The following is a 22332-nucleotide window of genomic DNA, read 5'->3' as shown; positions in this document are numbered from 1 at the left end:
ATAAGTGGATTAAGAAACAAGGTATAGCTAAATGTTTAATGAAATGAATTCTTTTTTTTGAAACCTCTTACAATACTGAATGAAGTGTAGAATTAGCCATTTGCCTATATGACATGTATATACACTTTCCTAGAAGTATTTCATTCATATGAACATTTTTTGATCACTTGTACACTTACATGTTACAGTTCTGGTTATGTTATGTTAATTTTTTAAAAAGTAATCTTTGAAAGTGGAACAGAAGTTGAGGACTACTTGTAATAATAGGTTCAATCTACACAAATATATATTTAACCATCTTATTTCATAGCTTATAAACTCCCATGTCAGAGAGATGATTTCATTATGAGGAAAAGGTGATTCTTTTAGAAACTTATGGAAGATGAATAAATATTCATTGGAAAAGAACTCCAGACTCTGAGCCCTACTAAAAGTGATCTTTACTTGTATTTTTTTTTCTTACTTCATTGTATGTCACAGAAGTTGTTGTATGTTTTCTGTCAGACAAATTGCTGAAAGTCTTCCAGATCTCTCATTTAGGAAGAGACTGCTGACTTTCTTGCTACGAGTGTGAGCAGACCAAATAAATATGCACAGGTGTGTTGAGCACATTATAAGCATCACTAGGAATTCTTCTCAACTCCTCTGTCAACTTGCTCCATCATGTTCTGATTTGTTAAGCAAAGAGAGTAGCAAAGTTGAGAATACGTAATGAGGCAGCCGGTGCTGCTGCACCACCTCTGAAAATTTGAGTCATGGGGAATTCATTTGCTCATACCCTCCACCATCAGTCTTGATCTCTGCTCTTCCTCTCTGTACTAAAATTTTACTCGGTCATTTAAAATCTGTTACCTTTTTCTGATGGGTAAAACGCAAGATCCAGTTTCTTGTAAATAGAGCAATGATCCCATCACGGATGGTTCATGCTCCTTATTCTAAGCTCAAACTAAAATGACAAAGAGATATTTTTACAAATCCAACAATAGGATTTGTTTATATTATATTACAAAGTAATGCTAAGAGTCTTTGGAAACTGGTTGTGTCTTGTAAAATTAATAACATATATATTCTTTGATTTAGAAATTTCACTCAGCTTTATTCCCAACAGAAATACACACACACACCCACCCACACACACACACACACACACACACACACACACAAATATATATATATGCTCAGACATGCATACATATAAGAATGTCTATGAAAGTATTTTTCATAATAGATCCAAACTAGAAGGCACTTGAGTACCTAGCAAAAGTAGAATAAAACAAGTGGTACATTTATCCTATACACCACTAACAACAAAAACCAATTATTTTATGCAACACTATGGATGGATTTTAAAAAATCAAATTTACAAAAATACATAAAAGAGCATTCAGTGCAGAATTTTGCCGTTTAATTTACAGTACAAAAGGAAAGAAGACTAATATGTAGTGTCAGAAGTCAGGCCAGTAGATATTCTCAGGGGAGAGAGCAGGAGTTCAAAGGAGCATAGTGGACTTTCTGGGATGTTAATGCTCTGTTCCATCATCTGGGTGTTGGGCACATGAGCAGATTCACTTTGTGTAAATTCCAGGAGTATTTTATATACTGCGACATTTTGCATTAGTAAATATCACAAAATAACAATAGCTATTGTGACAGAGAGTTTAGTTGTTATAAGTATTAGAAATAGAAATTATAACTAATGTCGATAAGTATCTTAAGACATTTGGCTCCTGTGCATTTGAAAGCATGAGTATTAGAAAACAATCCACTCAAGGTTTAATTTTAGTGAGACCTCAGATCATTACATGTATTTTAGCCTCAACTGTTGAATAAGCTGCAGATATCTGACAGTGAGGTTTTTTTAAGCCAATTTGAAAAAAATATATATTTATTGGACTTCTGTTAGCTTTTGAAACTATTCATTATTACTCTATACTATGAGATAAATAAGAATGGAATACAATCTAAGAAATTTAAACCTAATTAATTTTTCATACCTTTACGTATCACCCCAAATTCAGTGCTAGCCTCTCCATTTTCAAAGACTAGTTGAGTTCCTTGCTTTCTGGGAGTAATCTTTGTGGGTCCCAAGTCCTTTTCTCACTATTGAAAGGCTGCAGGTTTCAGACAACCACAGCTAATTCAGACTTAACAGTTTAAGGTCAGGCCCCTTGAAACGAGAAGCCAGCATTTAAAAAGTGGCTCTCAAGAGTGAGACAAGAATCTTTTCACCCCCAACACTGAGCAAGAGAGATTTTAAATTCTAACATCTAGGGTGAACTCCAAGAAGTAGAACCTCTTTGATAAGGAAGCAGGACCTCAGCTAATCAGTTCAGCAGATCTCATCTCAGCTGTGAGGGACTCTGTATATTTCTTATATCCAATAGGAAAAACACAGCTGTACTGAAAAAACAAAGCCAAATTAATCCGATAAACAAAATTTTGTTCCAGAAATCAGTTATCTCTGCCAGTTCATTGCTTATCTTATGCTATGTTTTTCCTGAGTTACTAGAGACTGTACTGTAAGTGATGATTTATTAAGGCTCACTTTGATTTAGTCCCTTTCTGTGCCAGTATCCTGTCTAAATCTGCCTCTCCTGGACAAATAATAGAAATGCTTGGGAGTATAGTTAGGGAGATAATTTTCAAGGTCCTGAAACCAAGATTCAGGGCTTGTAACACTCTGATGGGAATGTGGCCTTGAGACAATCACTGCTCTGCAGAATATGTATTGAACTATCTCATGTTACTGGGGACAGAGTCAGCACTATGAGACCATGCATTAAAAAGCTTCACTCTGCTGCCTTCTACCAGTCAACTTCCAAAGCTTCTGGATGCAAGTCAAGTCCTGACATCTGGAGGGCTCTGGCTTGCTCCTAGGAGTGAAATAGCTAACTTCCATAGTTCTGAGTAATAGAGCACAGCTGTGGAAATCAACACTTAGGCAGAGCCTCACATTCTCCCATGGATGAGTGGAGGAGTGCTGCATTTCCATTATAACCCCTGTTCCTGGCACCTTCAGAGACAGAAGCATCATAGGGCAGAGATGCAAACAGAGACTCTTTCTCATAAATGTAGCGCTTCATACTCTAAACTAATCCACTTTGCTCATACTGACCTTCTTCTCCTTCAAGATTTTTTGCATTCAACAAATGTTTTTCTAGTACATTCCATGTTTTAGGCACTCCTTAGCCCCCAAGAATATAGTGCAGAACAAGTTAGAAGAGGCTGTACCCAATGTGAAGATTATCAGCAGAGTAAAAAAGTTATAAATAAATAAATTTGTTACAGATTATGATAAAGAAAAGCAATACCAAAAATAATGCTATTTGACAGAATAATTAGGGATGGGAAATCAGTGTGACCATGGAAGTAGAGAGGCTACTCAGAAGTCTGTTGTGAGCATGCAGCAAATTGGTAATCCAAGTAGTCACACTTGGAATGACACTTTCTGTACGTGAAGGTACTTGCTCACACTGGGCCTAGAAGGCGGGTTGCAGACTCGAGGATCTCTCTCTCAGGTACTCATTTCTCCTTTGACCAGTTCTAGTTGAGCAGGGGGAAGAATCCAAACAACAAGGCTGTTGCTGTCTTATGGCAAGTTTTAGTTTGCAGACAATGCTGCCTATTAATAAAATAACTGAATAAACAATAAATGCAAACACAAGAACTAATGGCTTGGATTGTCTGTCATTGAAACATGCTATCATCATCATCATAATCAATCCTGTTCATGCCCTTATACATTTCCAAAGAAACTTTGCATTTCATTTCCTAGAACCCCCCCCATATACACTTCCTACTTAGATACAGTCAACAAGAGGCATTTAAGTGATGTTTGGAGGGTAGAAGAGAAATAGAAGCCATTATTTTCCACTGGATGTTTCATGCAGGCAGTTCAGGTCAACAGCTTCCCAGAGCTACTGAGGATTCCCAAATAGCTGAGATAATGGGCAGTGGTTTATTTTATCACCAGTGGGCTCTTGTGAAAATCAATCACTTTGCTCTTGAAAGCAGCTGGAACCACTGGCTGTGATTTGTTTGCAATTACTTCATGGTTTCTTGAAAGTGGTCTCCTAACCATTTCCTGACTTCCTCTACCTTCGCCCTCATGTCACTTTGTAATTCCTGTATTAAAAATCCAACTAATAAAACATCTAGACTGGCTTTTATTTTTCTGTTCAAATATAGACTAATGTACCACTCTTCACTTCTTCATTCTTTGAAGAAATTCATTAGTAAAGTAGAAACTTTTTTGACAAATAGCTATCACTTACTGAGGACTTTGGGCATTCTAAACTTTGAACTGACATATATTTCATTTTAAAAATTGAGATTATTGTGTATTTACATGCAATTATAGGAAAGAATACAAAGGGATCTCATGTACCAGTTACCTAATTTGTGCCCATAGTTAACATTTGCATTCTATCTCAGACAGGATATTAATAGTACAATATGCTGGTCATACTCAGATATCCCCATCTTACTCATGGGTATGTATTTAATTTGTTCCATGTTGCTGGCTGTATATCTGCATTATAGTTCAGTTACCAATTCTCTCATCAAGGATTCTATATTACTTTTGAGGTTCCACCTGTAGAGTATATCTTAATTTTCCAGATAAAAATGTGACACTTGGACAGCTTTTTTCACTGGTCAAAGGCTTTGCAGTTGATAATGATCACAACCAGAATCTGGATCTAACTTTACTAAGATCAAAGCCAGTGGCCCAGCCGGTAGCAGAGTGGAGCCTTGAAACTCCCAGTGTCTCACTGAACGTCTCCAACTTTTCAAGAGAAAAATAAGAGAGAACTGTTGAATGTGAGAAACAAATGATGGATAAAGTAAGCCTTTCCATGGTTTATATGTCATCTTTTCACTGGCTAAGGAGTCTCCTCTGAGGGTTTCCTATTAAATTCCTTCTTTCAACATCCTATAATATTAAAACAAAAATTACAAATACATGTAAGGCTGAACATAGTCTTCTCTCAGAACTCCTAGGGCCCTTTCTGTTTCTCATCGTAACAACTGCCTGGGAAGGAACTTCAGTTTGTACCTTTGTGGCATATTAGTTATTTCTTCTTTCTTTCTTCTGACTTTCCAGTGGAACAGCCACATCGACGAGGAATCGTTTGACATCTTGTGGAATTCATTTCTAACTGTAAATGATGTAACTATTGATGAGTTGGCAGTTTCTAAAGTCACGCAGGCAGCAAACATATGTCTTTTTTAGAAGCCAGATTGGAAGATAATAAAAAAATGCTGATAATGTAGGCCCTGAGTTGGATGACAATCGCCAGGGAAGGAAGAAAACTCATAAATCTCAACAATATTGCCAGTTTCCGGCTACTGATAGTGATAGGGGTCTCGGAGAGCACAAATACTGTAATTGAAATTCACTGATAATCCAACAATTTCATTTTATCCAATTGTTTCAGCGCCCTCCTGGACCAAACTCTGGAAAGGAATGGATAACAAAGTAGTCAGTGTGACTGATCTGTGTTTCATCTTCTCTTTCCTTTCTCGGCACAAGTAGCAGGGGAGGTGCTCAGCGTGGGGACAAGAAAAATGCAGGAAGCAGAGCCTGTCATTTAGGAGCCTGCAGAACAGCCTGGCTCACATTTGCTAACACAGAGCCCCAATTTGGACTTTTCATGATGTCCCTATGTAAAGTTTTGAACCCATACTATCAGAGTCACACATAGGATTGGAAGACAAAGGTTTACTTCATGTGCATTTTCATTTTTATGCCATTTCTGGGCTGACACCTTCCTAGTTTGGTCCCACGAATAGATATTTTATCGCTTATTATTATGGTACAAACAGTTATACTGTTTATTTCATTTCATTTTATTTTAATTTTTTTGGTACCGGGGATCAAACTTGGATCCTCACGCTTGCGAGGTCGGTGGCAGAACCCCTGAGCTGAATCCCTGGCCCTGTTTATTTCATTTTAAATTGCAAGCTTAAATTTATTAAATGTAAGTCCTTAACATGTTTTTTTTTTAAATTGATGTCATTGTCTGCTTTGTGGTGCTATAATATAATATCGTGGGCTGGGTAATTGATAAAAAGCAGAATTTTGTTTTCCCATAGTTCTAGACACTCAGAAGTCTAAGGTCACAAGGCACTGGCTTCTGCAAGGACTTTCTTGTTATTTCCTCTGGAAAGAAGGAATGGTGGGTCTTAAAAATACTTAAAAACAAACAAACAAATGAAAGATTTCTGAGAAACAAAAATAAGCAAAAGGGGCGCCTGTCTTGCCCTTTCAGATGGAGCCCTCATGACCATGTTAGGTCCCTCCTCCCAACACTCTTGCACTGAACGTTAAGTTTCCAATGCATGAATTTTGCAGGATGACTCAGACCATAGCAGCCTGTTTCAGAACCTCTTAAGTTTTAACATATCAAAATCTTCTAAAAGTGGCAGTGGCTTGCAGCGCTGACTTCAGAGGGACTGGATAATCACAGTGAGATAAACAGTTGTTTTCACAAAAGACAGAGGCTGCCTATTACATCAGTTTTTTCCTCATTGAGTTTATTGGTACATTTTAGGTGTACAGTACAGTTACATTCATTATTGGGATCTTGTACCTTTACATGACAGATCTGGTTTTCATTTTTTCCCCTTGTCCCTGCCTTCCCTTCACCCCCTCCTCCCCTCCACATTTACAAATATTTTATTTCAACTTTTTCATTTTCTCATATTTTTTTATTTCCCTTATTATCTTTCCTCTACCCTTCCCATTTTCTCTACCCTTTAGCCCTTTTCCCATTACATCTTTACTACAATATGTATAATATCTTCACTTCTCCCAAGTTTTTGATCAGTGACAAAGATTCTCTTATTGCCCAGCTCTACTCAGGTATTTCTGAACTCATTTTTAACTAGATCTGACTTCTGAACTTCCGGTTTGCCTCTGCAATGTCTTTTCTCTGTCATAAGAATTCTTGGCATCTAATAAGATTACTGACATTTAGAAATGGGAGGAAAGGAGCTAAAGGTGTAGGGAAGGTGTGATACGTAGGGGAAGAACAAAAAGGGAAAAGAAAAAAATGTGAGAGAATGAAAAGATGAAAATAAAGTGTTTGTAGATGGGGAGGGGAGGAGAGGGTGAAGGGAGGGCAGAGGTAAGGGGAAAAAATGAGAATCAAGACTTGCCATGTAAAGGTACATGATCCCAACAATGAATGTAACTGTACTGTATCCCTAAATGTACCAATAAACTCAATAAAAAAAAAAAAGAATTCTTGGCATCTAGAAATAAATAAGTCACACATGTGTAAATACCAAATAGTTTCCCTGGTGTGAATAATCTGCAACAATGCATAAGATTCTAATAAGATTACTGACATTTAGAAATGGGAAGAAAGGAGCTAAAGGTTCAGGGAAGGTGTGATGGGTAGGGGAAGAACAAAAAGGGAAAAGAAAAAAATGTGAGAGAATGAAAAGATGAAAATAAAGTGTTTGTAGATGGGGAGGGGAGGAGGGGGTGAGGTAAGGGGAAAAAATGAGAATCAAGACGTGTCATGTAGAGGTACATGATCCCAACAATGAATGTAACTGTACTGTATCCCTAAAATGTACCAATAAACTCAATAAAATAAATAAATAAATAAATAAATAAGAATTCTTGGCATCTAATCAGAGTACCATTTCTCAAGTGATGTCCGCTTTCCTGACCTGCTTTCGTGAATAATCTTGTTGGGCTGGTTTCACCAGAATCTCTCCTTGGATCTGATGTTTCTTCCTGGTAATTTTCTACTCCCGGACCCCACTCTGCCCCTTGGCTGTATATTTCCACTTGCCCGTACTGTGTGTGTGGGGTTGAGCCCCATCTCTCTCGCTTACTGCAGGAACCCAATTACAGTGGTCTCTATTCCTATTGTCATGGACAACCTTGAAAAATGTCTTCAGCACCTCTTCAACAAGTGCCATGAATTAACTACTTTTTTCCATAATATCATCTATCAATAACCACAGTCTCCATTTGATCATTCCTTGGTCATTAATCTAGCATTAAAATAAAAAGATTGAAATTAAGAAATGTGAGGGTCCAGGAAGACTTGAAAACTATAAATATGGTTTGGCTAACATTATTCATCATCAGAATAAATTAGTAGCTCAACATTAGAACTGGAGTGATAGATAACAGGGAAAATCTGAAGGGTACATGTTGGAACCTAGTATTCCAAACAATGTTCAAGGGATATTGCTGTCTTTGATAAGTCATCTACTTTCTCTCAACATCAGAAAGATGGCAATGGTGATGTTTATATTTCAAGGTTGCTATAATTTAAGAGAAAATGTACTTATTGTATCAGTCAGGAGAGGCTGGGTTATACCATGAGAACAAACAATCCTCAAATCCCAACGGCTTAAAACAAAGGTTTATTTCTCACTTACATGTCAACTGCAGGTTTGTTGGGGCTTCTCTTGTGTGTCGTGGTTGTTTCTACTGTGGGAATCACAGATCCAGAGTGGTCAACCATCTGCAACATCACCAGCTATGGCTGCAGAGGAGAAACTCTGTGTGGTTTCACATCAGCAAGTAATGCTTTATGGGGCAGTGAAGCACAGCTCTCCACTCACACCTTACCCACCACCAAGAATGTCAGGAAATGCAAAAAGCTATCCTGTGCCCAGAAGTACAGGGAGTCGCAGGTTGCTCAAATACATAGCTTGAGACATTCAGGAAATGATTGTAATTACAACCACACTTCTTCAACACAGTCAGCTGTCAGTGGACTGGACGTTGCCTGTGCTTTGATATACCTATCTGTGGCTGAGAGACTTCTTGCTATCTTCTTCCTCCTCCAATATATTATGTTCATCTTTTAGTAATCAGTTCCTCAAATTTTGGTTAGATGTGTGATTTTCTGGTGAAATGACAATATTTTCTAGCTCTGGGCATTCTGATGACTAAGTTAGGGCACATAAAAAGTATTGGAAGTAAGTGGTTGTCCTTATGGGAAAAGCCACATGCTTCTCTGTCTTTCTTCTTTTCTGGTGGTATGAATACAAATCTGGTGGCTAGAATTGCAGGACCCACCTTATCCCATGAAGTACCTTTGGAATAGCATTCAAAATGGTGGAAGACACCAGTGTAGTCCTGGAATAGGTGCACCTAAACTTTAACTTGAGACATTGACTTTTGGGTTATTTAAACCATGGCTACTTTGCTTTTCCATTGACCAGAACTGGACAGACCTAACAATTTACCCACAAGAGCATAATTTAGAATACATGTGGCTGCAAATAATACAATGTGGAGATCAATAATTGCTTAAGCGCTAAAAACACTTAGATGTGGATGGGTCCATAGTTTCTATCATCAATAAATCCAGACTTTTTTCATGTTTCTAACTGTGATCATCAGCAGGTTGAATTTGGTCACTGTGGTTAGGAGATGACCACTGCAAGCTTATCATCCCTAACAGTACACAAGGCATGAAGAAAATAGAAGCTCCCTGTACTTTCTGTTTTTATCAGGGTTCAAAAACCTCACAGAAGGTTGTCATTACTCTCTCCTCCTCTCCCCTACCACTTTCACCATAATGAATTTTTTTTCATTACCTAGAAGAAGCTACAAGCCCACCCCTAAACCAATCGCTAGCAAAAGGGACGAGGATACTGGGAATGGCTTAAGATAGTATAACTCATTTCCCAGGCTTACCTTTTCCCCAGAGTATGGCTTCTGAAATAAAATCTTGCTTCCACATACCAAAGAAGAGGGTAAATTGTCTGCTTCTGCAGTTAAAGGACTTCTTTGATTGTCCCTTCTTTTTATACTTGGCAAGTCATGTAGTCCCATGTTTAATAAATATATGGAAATGCCACTTGATAGGACAGAGAGAAAGGATAGCTTACTTTTCTGCCACTTATCCAACCTTCATTTTATTCCTAAACAGCAGCCATTGGCTGCATTGCTTCTGGAACACATTCTGTCCTATTACTGACCTCACTAAGGAGCTACCATCACTTGGGTGACAGCATCTATGCACACCCTGACTGTTCTACAAAACTCCCCACTCTAGGACCCTGGCTCCTTGCAGCTTCCCATCTCATCCCATTCTCTCTTCTCTCGTCAAAGAGACTTCCTACTATTCTTTACTACTCATCTCATTCCCACCGTGGAGATTTCATTGCTCTCCAGAATATTTTAACAGATTGGCTCCTTTTTGTCCACTTAGCTCTCACGTCCAGAGTACCTTGCTGGAGAGTTGCTCCCTGACCATTCAGTCTACAAGAGTGCCCTCCACTGTACCTCTGTATCCCTTTACCAGGGTTTGTTTTCCTCCAGATAATGTTATGCATTTGTAATTTTTGCATTCATATTCACTATTCTGCCTCATCAGAGTACAAGGTGAACAAGAGCTTCAATCTTGTTTTCTTTGTCTATATATTTCCAGCAAATATACTGGTACCTGGCACATAATAGTAGGTGTTCAACAAATGAACAAAACTGAGTGGTGGTGGTGTTCTTGGATCATCCCTGCTTGGCTAAAAGAAATGGCAAGAAATCAATTGTACTTGCCTTATAAAAATGAAATAACATCCTACTTCATCAAGAGTGGGCTGACTCAAGTCTATAAGGGGCAGGTAAAAGTTATTTTAAAATAAAGTGAAAATAGCCTCATTCACTCGATGAATAAAAATGAAGCCTTTTGATATAAACCTCATGACTGCTTGAGTTGCAATGGCTTTGTCAACTCTCCAATGAAATATTTTTTTGTTTTTGTTTTTTTAAATTATGCTCTAGGAAATACATGCTTGTTAACTCCTTTAACTTTTCTATGGCATCTATTGATTATATCCATAGAAATTAAGAGGAGAAAGCAATTAAGTTTAAAATTGAATGTTGTTGTTGTGCTGCTGTTAATTTACTGGCTGACTTGATCAACATGTCACCCTGGATAGAAATCTATGCCCACACCACATGCCAGAAAACTCTATGATGCCCTTTCAGCTAAAATGATAATAATCACGAGTAACCAGAGTACTAAGAAACAGGTACCACTCTAAGATGTGTACCTGTGACCACCATTGCCTGTGACAATTTGGTCCACGTATTTTAAAGAGGCCACTGAAATGGAAACCAACAAAGCTTTGAAGTTGTTTCGTTCACCTTAGTACTTTCCAAATTTGGAATTCTCTAAATGGCAAATATACCATACTCATAGCAAAAAGTAAATTTCCTCACTAAAACATGTATGTGCTGGGGAATTTCATTTTGCTTGTCAGGCACTGAAATGGAGCACTGTGTCTTCACTGGATCTGGGAAATGCCTGATTACTCTCAAAGTAGATTATGTCATTGAACTTAAGACATTAGTACATCAGGTAAACCCAAGGCTTAACCATGAAATGATTTAAAACATGCCAGGCAGCTGTGTACATTGTCTAGCACTAGAGTTTCCATTGTGATGGAGGGGTACACCAATCAAAGCCCCTGTCTCTCTTCAAGCCATCACCCCACTAAGATTCAGTGATTCCAATCAGCTGGAAACAGATTGGATGCTGGTAGGGAAGAATGATAAAACTGGATTACAGCCAGTCCTACTTGCTAAAAACCTTTGCACAAGATTCGTATGTATTAGCAGTGTAATTGGTCTAAACTCTTTCAGACCATCCTGGCTAAGTGATTTGTACTCTTTATCATCCCTAACTTGAGCCCCAACAGCAGCTATTTTTTTTATCTATTTATATCTTGGACTTTAGAGAAAGATTTCATTTTAAGATATATTCTATTTTTGCATATAGTTCTTTTTAAAATTTTCTTTTTCTAGTGTAGTGATCCTCCAACTGTGGTCCCAAGACCAGCTGTATCTTGCAAACCTTGGAGATTTGCTGCAAATGCAAATGATTAGGCCCCAGCTCAGGTCTGCAGATTGAACCTCTGGCAGGGCAGGGGTTGGGTGCAACAACCTATGTAATAAGCTAGTCTAGGATCCTTGGCATCTCGCTGGATGAATATTTATTTTCTCTTCTTTTGGGCTACATTCTGGGGAAAGGGGAAAAAAAGAGTGCTTTAAATTTGGAACACAAGAGTAGGCAAACGTTCTTGCAGAGATTTTGCCTCTGAACACAATATTGAAAATACAGTTCACAAGCTTTTATTAGGACAGGTATGCTCCTGCTGGCAACTACTATGAACCTTATTTTGCTAAAAGTCTGTCTTTTTCCTGGACCTGAGTTATGGTGTTAAAAAATCAAATTCCTCTATTCCTCATCAATCAAAATTCCTCATGAGTCAACCAGACCCCAAGGAGTGGGTGCTGAGAGGAAAAATAAAATCTGCCAAGGGCAGTGATGATCCTAGCATTAGATTTTCAGGGAAGGGAAGTTCTAAAGCTTTCTTCCAAAGTTGGAATCCTGACCTTTGGATATGTCCATTTTGTCCCATCCCTTTTTACTGCACTCATCCCACTGCCAACTTTTCAGATAAATATTTACTGTAGGGAGTAAAGACACATAGACACACACAGATAAATGCCCCCCCAACTGATTCTTCCTTTACGTCGGAGATGTAAAGAAGCTATTTCTTACACTCACTGAGAGCTGGATTGTTGAAGCAATCTTAAAGTGATTCTTTCAGAGATGATGCCAATTATATCCCTCTCTAGCCCCAGAAAAGGGCCTGAAGTGTGTTTTCCTTGCTTTCTCCTAAATAATAAAGCAGTGGTTAATTACTCTGTGAAACTGAACAAACTAACGTGTGCATTTGGAAAGCAGAACACATCCTCCTTGTTTTCCAGAGCTTTAGTTATCTCTGGTTACACATGAAGAGTTTACTTTATTGATAGCTTTGATTTCACATTATTTCATGGGCATTTGACTGGGGCATCTTCAAATGAATGGTTTATGTGGGCTTATAGGGGATTAGGGGAAAAGCAGAAATGAGATTTCTTTGTTTTGATCTCATCACTCATGCCAGAGATGAAGTGATGCTTTGCGTCTGCTGCAGAGGTACGCATTCAGCTCCCATAAAACTAGTATTAGCTCCATTTAGTTTGTCCTCAGAATCAGGATTTAGTTATATTTACTCCATTCTCAAAACCTATATTTTATAAAAATGAACTTTCATGTTTGAGTCATTGCTCACTTCTCCTAGTGCATTAAAATATCGAGAACAAAAGTATTGCAGCTTTGGAATGAGTAGCCACATAAAAATTTTGTTTCTTTTTACCATGTAGATTCTGAACTCAAGATCAAAGTACAAGAATTTTTCAATAGTTTCACATTCTTTTATTATTGAAAAGCATTTTTATATTTTTCTTTTTAAATGGCGTCAATGCTTATTGTCCAGCGGGGAAGAAGTGCATGGTATGGTGTTACACTAGAGTCATCTCCCCCGCATCCGAGGAAAAGATAGGCATTGTCTCGGCTCCTGGAATGGCAGTGAGCTCCACGGGAATCGCCCCAAGCCTGGAGAGAGCTTTCTTGCTCAGGAGAAATCCTCTCCCAGGATGTATCCTACATTCAAAACCAGCACATGTGGGGACAGAATGGCCTGGAGTTTTTGTCAGAGAGGACAGCTCTGAAGGGCTATACTTTTGGGATTCTCGGAGGTTCTGCTGCGAATGAAGCCCAGCTCAGCTCCTTCTTCTTCCCATCCCTGATTCCTTGGCTGACCTCTCCCACAGATGCTGATCCCAAGGCGAATCCTCAGTGAGGCGCCTGCAAACATATCTGTTTCAGTCTAGTTCTCAGGGAATATTCCACAAATACATAATTTGATTTATGCCCAAGTTTACCCTTTTCTAAAGGAGTAGCTATGGAGTTAAACAAATGAAAATAAAAATTTCTCATCATGAGAATCTTATCCAAGCAGTGATCTTCATATGAAGTTTTAGTACATAAGACATCTGGAAATATAACAGTAGTTGTCTCAGTGGATTTATTCCCTGTTGCAAATTTGTAAAGCCTCTTTGGGAAGAGAAGGGTGAATGATAATGTTAATATTGGGTTCTGAGTTGATTTTAGGGCTACCCCTTGACTTTCCTAAGCACTTCTAGAAATTACAAAATAGTGGACAGGTAAGTTATCCTGGTAAAAAGCAAGCTATCATGCTGGCCCACCGAATATTCATGTACTAATTAATAAAATATAGTGTCATTGTAGAAGAAGACCAGATGATTAAAATGCTTAGTGATTATATGATAAACTATTTCAAAACATAGTTTGTGAAACAAAATCATCAAACTCACCCAAGACATTTGTTTAAAATGTAGATTCTTGGATCTCATATGTGCAATCTAAAAAAGTTAAAAGCATTAATATAGAAAATAGAATTGTGGCCACTAGGGGGTGAGGATAGGAATATTAGAAGGAGGTTAGTCAAAAGATAAAAAATTCCAGTGAGATAAAAGGAATAAGTTTAAGAGATCTGCTGTGAAATATGGCCACTATTGTATCACTGAGAGTAAATTTCTTACAATAAAAACATGGTAAGTTTGTGAGGTGATACATATTTAACTGTTTCACAATGTATACATATTTCAAAACAACATAATATACATGGTAAATATATATAAATCTTGGCAATTAAAAGATGAATACCAAGAAAACTACAGATTGTTGGTTCCTATCCCAGAATCTTAGGGATTGGCCTTGGGGACATAGCATATTAAGTAAACATATTAAAAAATAATTATTACACAAATTATGCTGAAGAGTTGTGGAATAGAGTAGTTACAGGATTCGGGATGGGAGGCAAAGTTCTTAAATAGCAAATGATATGGACTACCAGACACAAAAACAGAAATTGTCAATAATAGCTCAGGTAAGAATGGATGGATAAACTGAATTTTACATAGAATATAAATAGTTCAAGATTTTCAGCTAGAAACTGGGCTTGAAGATATGGAGTCCTCTATTAATCCAGACCTGGAAGCTGAAAAAGCAAGAAAACTATATATAATCAGAGCCTTCAGCTTCTGAGTTCACAGCTCTTAGGCAAGGCTGTTTGAAATAGTTGACCTTGAGATCTAAGACAGCAGGAAGGACATCAAGGCTACTGGGTACTGACAGACTGGTGAAATAGAGGGGTCAAAAGTCTCACAATCATAGTACAAAGAAATCCAGTAGAAGCAACTGAAAGGATGCAGTGAAAGGAACAAAATTTAAAGACAGACAAGAACATTTGAGAGATTCAATACATATTGTGGGCCTGTGTCTCACAAAGCAATGCTGCCAAACCTGGAAAAGTCCCCATTATCCTTCTATCATACCTAAGCTGACTACAGCAGGTCTCTTATTTGGGAGTTGCAGAATGTTATTTAACAACACAGACACCCTTGCTGCTGTCAATGTACAGATTGATATAGGTGCCCTGTTGGTATAGAACATCTGTTAACCTGCTTCAACCTCCAAGGGATGTGCAAAAAATTAATTTCACATTTCATTCCTTCCCTGTAAGCCTTTATTTATTCAAATACCTCTGAGAGTAGAGTTTGGCTTTCCAGCCGAGTGTCGCGTAAGGTGGCAGGTCACATAAGCTAGTGTTTCGTTATCAATAAATAAGCATGCTAAGGGTTATAGGGAACATGAATGGCTCGACTACAACCAAAACCTGTAGCTTATTGTCATTTGGATTATGAGGCTGATGAATAACATCCCAGGAATAATGAGTATTCCGTCTGACAAACAGTTCTTACAATTTTGGCATATTTCTGTTTGTCAAATTATTTCCATGCCAGATGCTTACACAAAATCTGTTACCGGTTGCCAAATGGCCTAGCTGCACATTTTCTCATTAGATAGGATTGATATTCGGTGCAGGGAATGTATTAAATATAATTAAGGACAAAGAGATTCTTATTTGCATGCTGTACCTACAGTGCCAGTTGCCTCTTCACACCTTCTCTTACCTGTAGGTTCAAGGCCACTCAGCCCATGCCTCACAATGTGTGAAGTCAGCCCATGCTTCAGTGTGTGACTTCAGAATGCTGCTGAGCTGTTGAAGATAGCATTACAGCTTGCATTTTGATCAGAGCAAGAGGGAAAGATGGCTTGAAGAAGAGTTGCATTTGTAACATGCACCATTTCTGTCACTTTTGAAACATGTTGTGTCTTCTGATTGCAGACGTTTTCACATCCTAATACAGGACCTGTCAATCCCCAGTGCAAATTATATAAGGGCAACGAGTCTGCAATGGCTCCCTTGTCAAGACAGAGAGTTTGGAGCATTACCTCTGACCCACTCAAGTCCCATCACTTTTAGCAAGAATTAAAGATCTTGAGTCTGACCATTCAATTTAGCAACTGTGTATGTCTCTAGAGTTTAATCGTTTTTTTTTTCAATCAATGAAATAAAGCAATGCTATCGCAATAAGGAAAATAAAAAAGGTCTGAGTATTTAGCTATGTGCAATGTTTCAAATGAATATATGTTATCATTCAAAAAGGCAAGTAGATGAGCCCATGATTGACAACTACAGCATTCAACACTTACGATTCTCTCTTCAGGGATATTCAGAATTGATTGAAAAAGAATGCAGTGTTTAGGAACTACTCAGGGGTACTTTCAATAAAATGCTTTAAATAATGATTGTCCAAAGCTTGCTAGACACTTTGTAAATGTCAGAAACACATTAAATATGTTAAATGGGCATGTTCAGTATCTAGAAAACAACACAGGTGATTTACAATCAATTTCACACATGCTCAGGAATGTCTCCCTGATGGAAGACAAATGCAGCCTTTTTGACCAGGGCGTACCAACCCCAAGTTTTCGTTTTGGTATGGCATTTAAATTCACTTGTCTGTTCAACACACAGTGTGGCACATTTTCTGGGTTTGGGTGACGGTAAGATACAAGTTGTGGGACTGAATAAAAGCCTCATATCTAAAACGTCTTCTGTGGCTGAGTAAGTACATTGGTCAACTTTTCTGGTATTGGGATAAAATGTCCTACACCACAGCTTAAAGAAGAGAGGTTTCATTTGGCTCACAGCTGTAGGAAGAGGCAGCATGAAGGAGGGATGTGGCAGAGGAAGGCTGCTAATCTCATGGTAGCCAGGAAACAGAGGGCAAAGAAAGGAGCCAGGGACAAGAATATACACTTCTAGATCACAACCCCAGTGACCCACCTATAATCAAGTCCCACCTCTCAACAGCATACAGTATTTAGCTACTGAACTCATTAAAGAATTAATCCATTGATCTGATGGCTACTGTGCCTGTATGATCTAATCACATACACAAGAGACTTTGGGGAGACATTTTAGATCTAAATCTTGTGAACATGTGACTGTCTTTCCCACAACAAGCTCTAAGCCCTTTGAAGGTAAACACCTGTCACTTTTATACCGTAGCACAGAGCTCATCCTAATGGGGTCACAGCGTAAACAGCCAAGAAACTCGTTGTGTCATTATTTTAAATGGCATGGATGAAAGCTGAGAAAAATAAGTGACTCAGCTTCTTATATCACCATGTGGCTGCTTTTCTACTAATCATTGAAGTCTCTTAGAATGAATGAAAGCACACAGAACTATTCCAACATAGTTAATTTTTTTAACATCAGGTCTGTTAGAGAGGGTTATTTCCATTTTACAGCAGAACATAAAAACCTGTTATTCAGGTTATACAGTTACGGAGAATTTACTAAATTCCCTTCTGTCTGTCATAGCTACTTTTCACAACATTAGATTCACTTGTAATGTAGTTCAAAGTTACAGTGGGTAGAATTCAGCAGATCTGTGTGACTTTCAATGAGGAGAACTCACATCTTTCCTTTCATTAACCTTTAAGTGAAATTTAGCATCTCCTTCAAATTATGTAAGATGGCAGCAAACCACGTTAGAATAAGCAATAGCTATGACGGTCAGAAATAGAAATCACAATGCTCTTGGCATAGTCATACAGTCACTGTGCAGTTGTTGAAATATCGCTTATGTTCTTCATTATTTCAAAACTGCAGTTGCTATTGCACTCACTAATGGCTCTTGCCATTTACTGTATTAATAAAGGAGCACACATACAGAATATTCTTTGATAAATTTGCATGTAAAGTATTTTGAAGACTGGATCTAAATATGATTTTCTCAGTTCCCTTAGGTATTTCATTTTATGTCTTTAAAAACATTATCCTGAGATAGGCTTTCAGGCCTTATAATAACACGGTGAAGGGCTCCATGGAGGAAACAGCTTAAGTAGCCTCGAGACTTCCTTCTCTTTGGTCCTTTCTCAAGAAACACACCCCAGGGTTAGTGATACCTGTTGCACACCCATAAGTCTGTCTGGCAGAAATGCTCACACCCTCTGTAGTCCCATCTCACCTCCACTCCTTAAAAACACTGAATGTGTGCATCGGGCAAATGAATGATGCACCTTACTTGCCTCATTTGCACCTATCCTGTTGGACTGTTGCAAGAATAACCAAGTTAATATATTTTAAATGCTTAGATCCATGCCTGGTAAGTTGTGCTACATATGTTGATTCTTTTGGTTACTCCTTATAGAATTCTTTCTTTTTAAGGCAGGACACTGCTTCCGAATCCTTCTCAGCACTGCATTACAATTCTCCCTAAAAGTTGTCTAGGATTGACTTAGGAGACAGAAATTATTTGCCAGTCTTTTCAGTATGTGGGCTTGGGCATGCCTCTCTATGATTCTGAGTTATAGCCCTCTCTGGAAACTTAGGTACCTTTAAAAAAAAACTTCAACTACCCTATACACACATATATGTATTTTCTACATCTTTGGAATGAATTTTGGGTTGTTAACGATCATAGCAGACACTACAGAATTTAGGAGCAATGGTCAGAGGAGTCTGGAACAAGGATGATGTCTATAGACAAAAAGCTCACTGAGGGAAGGAGTGGGCCCAGGGGAAGTGATACAGCATAGAGAGTCTAGTAAGCAATCTGGAAAATATAGGGAAGGAAATGAGCAGGGGTTAGAATGGACTGGCCCACAGTTTGGTTGTTAGTTAGTGGTTCGGTTCTGGCTTTGGCAATCACTTGTTGGGTGAACTCAAACAACTCCTGTCTCAGTTTCTCTCACTGTAGAATAATAGTACTGCTAATCTTACAAAGCTACCAGGATGTGTGTCGGGTCTGGTAAAGATAAATGCCTACAACAGTATGTGGCATATTTTTGGATGTCCAACAAATGCTAACTCCTTTTCTTTTACTCACTTTTTCAGCATGGATCATCATTACAATATCATGCAAATCCTTTCAACAGTTCTTGTTCAAATGGTGACAACAAATGATCCAACACTATCAAGGAGAGTCTGATTTCTCAACTTTTACAATAATACAAACATAGAACCCTAGTGGACAGATTCACTGATGCCCTTAAGGTACAGAACAGGGATCACAGCCAAGAAGTCACCAGAAAGACAGACTTCTTTCTGCTGAGTCCACTTCACTACAGATGGCCTCATTAGGCCTCGATTGTATTCAGATTATTTGGCTGTGTGCAAGCCACACTTTGTTTCACTTGTGCTTCAGAGGCAGATGAGCAAGAGAGTCTAATTAAGTGGATGTGGCAGGGAACCATCCATCACCACGGTGGAGCCTCTGTGTCACCTCAAAAAGGGAAGTTAACCTCTGTGTCTTTTCTGGGAGTGTGAGGTCTGAGATGAAAGCTGACTTTGTGATTCTTTTTGGATATAAGTCTTCCATCCATCTAGTAGAAATTGGGTACTGAAGTGTGTAATTCAATTCCCTTTAATTTTCCATCTTTAATGATAGGCATTTATAAATGATTTGTTTTTACAATTGAATGTGCTGCTGGTGAGCTCGTAGCTAATCCCTAAATCGAGGTAATGACAGGAATTTATGGGAGGTTCAGATGGAGGGGAAGGCCCTGGGCTTCTTGCTCTCATCTTCTGCACTCATTGTCCTATTCTTTAGCCTGGGATCAGCTAACTTTCTGTACAGGAACCAATATATTTTCTGGCTTTGTGAACCATGAACCACCCAGTTCCTATCATGACTATTCCGCCTTCTCATTGTCCTGTAAGAGAAACCATGGACAATGCACAGATAAGTAAGTGTAAATGCATTCCAAAAAGTTTTAAAGAAACAAGAAGTGGGTGGAACTGGGTATGCAACGCTACAGTTTTCAAATTCCTGCTTTGGGCTGGTGGTTCAGAGAGTGTGGTCTCAAGCACAGCAGTGTCAGAATTGGAAAATCATTTAGAAATGCAATTTTTTTGATCCTAGTCCTGTACCTACTGAATAAAAAAACATTGCAGACAAAGCCCAGAAATCACTCTATCAATCAGTCAATCGATCAACCTCTCTTTTTTGTCTGTCTGTCTGCCTGTCTGTCTTTTTTGTACTAGGAATTGAACACAGACCTTTTTGCACTGAGCTGTATCCACATCTTTTTCTTTAAACATTTTATTAAAATTTTGAGACAGGGCCTTAAGAAGCTCTCTAGGTGATCCCAATTCATTCAAGTCAATGTTAAGAACCACTGATCCAGGCCAAAGGACTACACATCTCATCCAAGCAGGAGAATTACCTGTTACCCAGTTTATAGCTAGAACTCAGTTCAAAAAAATTTCATACTACACGTTAATTTCAGTGTCTGCAATTGAATCAGTGTATATTTGTTCAATATAAATTATCCATGGTGAATTCCTCAGAGAAAATTAGTTTGCTCATACTACATTGCATAGATCATTTGTTCATTTGTTGAATGATTAAAACAATAATCTTGTAAATCAGATAATCCCTCAGTGCCAATTTCTACAAAGGTATGTATCCTACCATTACACACATCTGGGTCAAACTGTGAACTATCAGAAGACTTCTAACTGGATTGGAGTGGTTGATGACACTTTCTCAAAATGCAAAACAAAAATGGCAGAAATAGAAAATGTATCATATATAATCTGCTATGCAGATGCCACAGTAAATTATCTCAATTTGCAGAAAAAGAAATAAAATGCTCAAAATTCAAAGCGTATAACATACAAAGTTCCTTATATATGGAAATATCAGAATGTCCACGTTCAGTTTAATCACCTTTGTTTTACAACAAAAATCAAGATAACCTTTCATACTTCTTTTAAATTTCTGGACCACTGTTGACAAGTTAGATAAATTTATCATTCAACAAAGCAACCCTGTAAAGTAGCTACTGTTGTTGGTAGTTTATACGTAAGAAAATGTGACATTCAGAACACGTAGACCAGCTCTTGAAGTTGTAGAGTTTGAAACGAAAAAGGAAGAAGAGGTAGCAGCAGCAGCATTTTATGTTACACGCATCCTTCTGAAACTATCTTAGGGGAGTTATAGTATAATTTTCTGTGCTGAAGGTGTGGACTCTCTTCCACTGTGTCCCATCATTATGAAAAGCCCAGCCAAGGGCCCATGTCCCACTCTCCTTTGAGTTAGGTGGTGCCGTGTGATTACTTCTAGCCAAATACACATCAATGTTAACAACACACATTGCATAGGATGACAGAGAGAAGAAAGCAAACAGAATTATTTCCAGGGCACAACAATGGATGTGATCATTGCTAAGTAGAAGTTATGGTGGGAAAAAATTAGACCAATAATTCTCTGAGTGATTAAGGAAACTATGTTGTCCAGATAACAGATTCAGATTTAAAAAACCATTTACCTCGGGACCGCTAACTTTATATTGATATTTAAAAGTAAAGCCACCAAATGGAACAATTGAGACTCCCTGAAAAAAAAAAATCACCGCATGGAGCAGAGCCATCTGCCGCTCTGGTGCACCTGAGTCAGTTTTCCTGTGAAAGGGGAATGAATTTCTATTTCAGTTTTTAGGAAAGCTTACTTGGGAGGTGTTTAATCTACTTTTTCTCTAGGTACTAACATCTATTTCTGATTTCAGTCAGACTAGCTGAGTGCTGATGCCAGTGCTGGGTCATTTTGAGTACACAGTCTGTAGAATTAGTTGCACTGAATTGTGAAAGGCCATCAGCTCATGGTGAGAAATGTTGGCGAAGCATTCCATTAATCTTGTGAATTTACAGTACACAGTCCTTCTCCTTCCCTTCTTTGCTTCCCCGTCTCTCTCTCTTTCTCTAGGCAGCAAGCACAGGACTTGGGTGTCAGGCTGTGACGAGACTATTACTAGTTTACACACCATCCTCTTTACCTAAACCTAGAGATATTTCTCTCTAGCACAGTACCAGGAATAGCTATTTCTCACCTAAGAAACAGCCTGGATAAAGCTAGGAACATTCTTAGCCTTATAATTAATCTGGTTTCCCTCTTTGCACTGCCTGTTAGAAAGCTTAATGTCAGATTAGTGGTACACTGCTGGCATTTCTATAGCTCCCAATGACCTTCTCTTAGCATGCAGGTTCCCTTCAGGCCTTCTATACACCTGCTACTTC

At 38.3% G+C, this 22332-nt stretch overlaps 1 protein-coding gene across 3 annotated transcripts in view; it reads right to left on the bottom strand.

Annotated features, from left to right (window-relative positions):
• Positions 1-22332, bottom strand: part of Tafa1 (TAFA chemokine like family member 1) — a 475053-nt gene that overhangs the window by 57361 nt on the left and 395360 nt on the right. The gene's annotated exons all lie outside the window — the stretch shown is intronic.

The sequence above is a fragment of the Fukomys damarensis genome, unplaced genomic scaffold (genome assembly GCF_012274545.1).
Source record: "Fukomys damarensis isolate Sample0158 unplaced genomic scaffold, DMR_v1.0_HiC HiC_scaffold_28, whole genome shotgun sequence".
Taxonomy (NCBI): Eukaryota; Metazoa; Chordata; class Mammalia; order Rodentia; family Bathyergidae; genus Fukomys; species Fukomys damarensis.
This window is presented reverse-complemented; position numbering and strand designations above follow the sequence as displayed.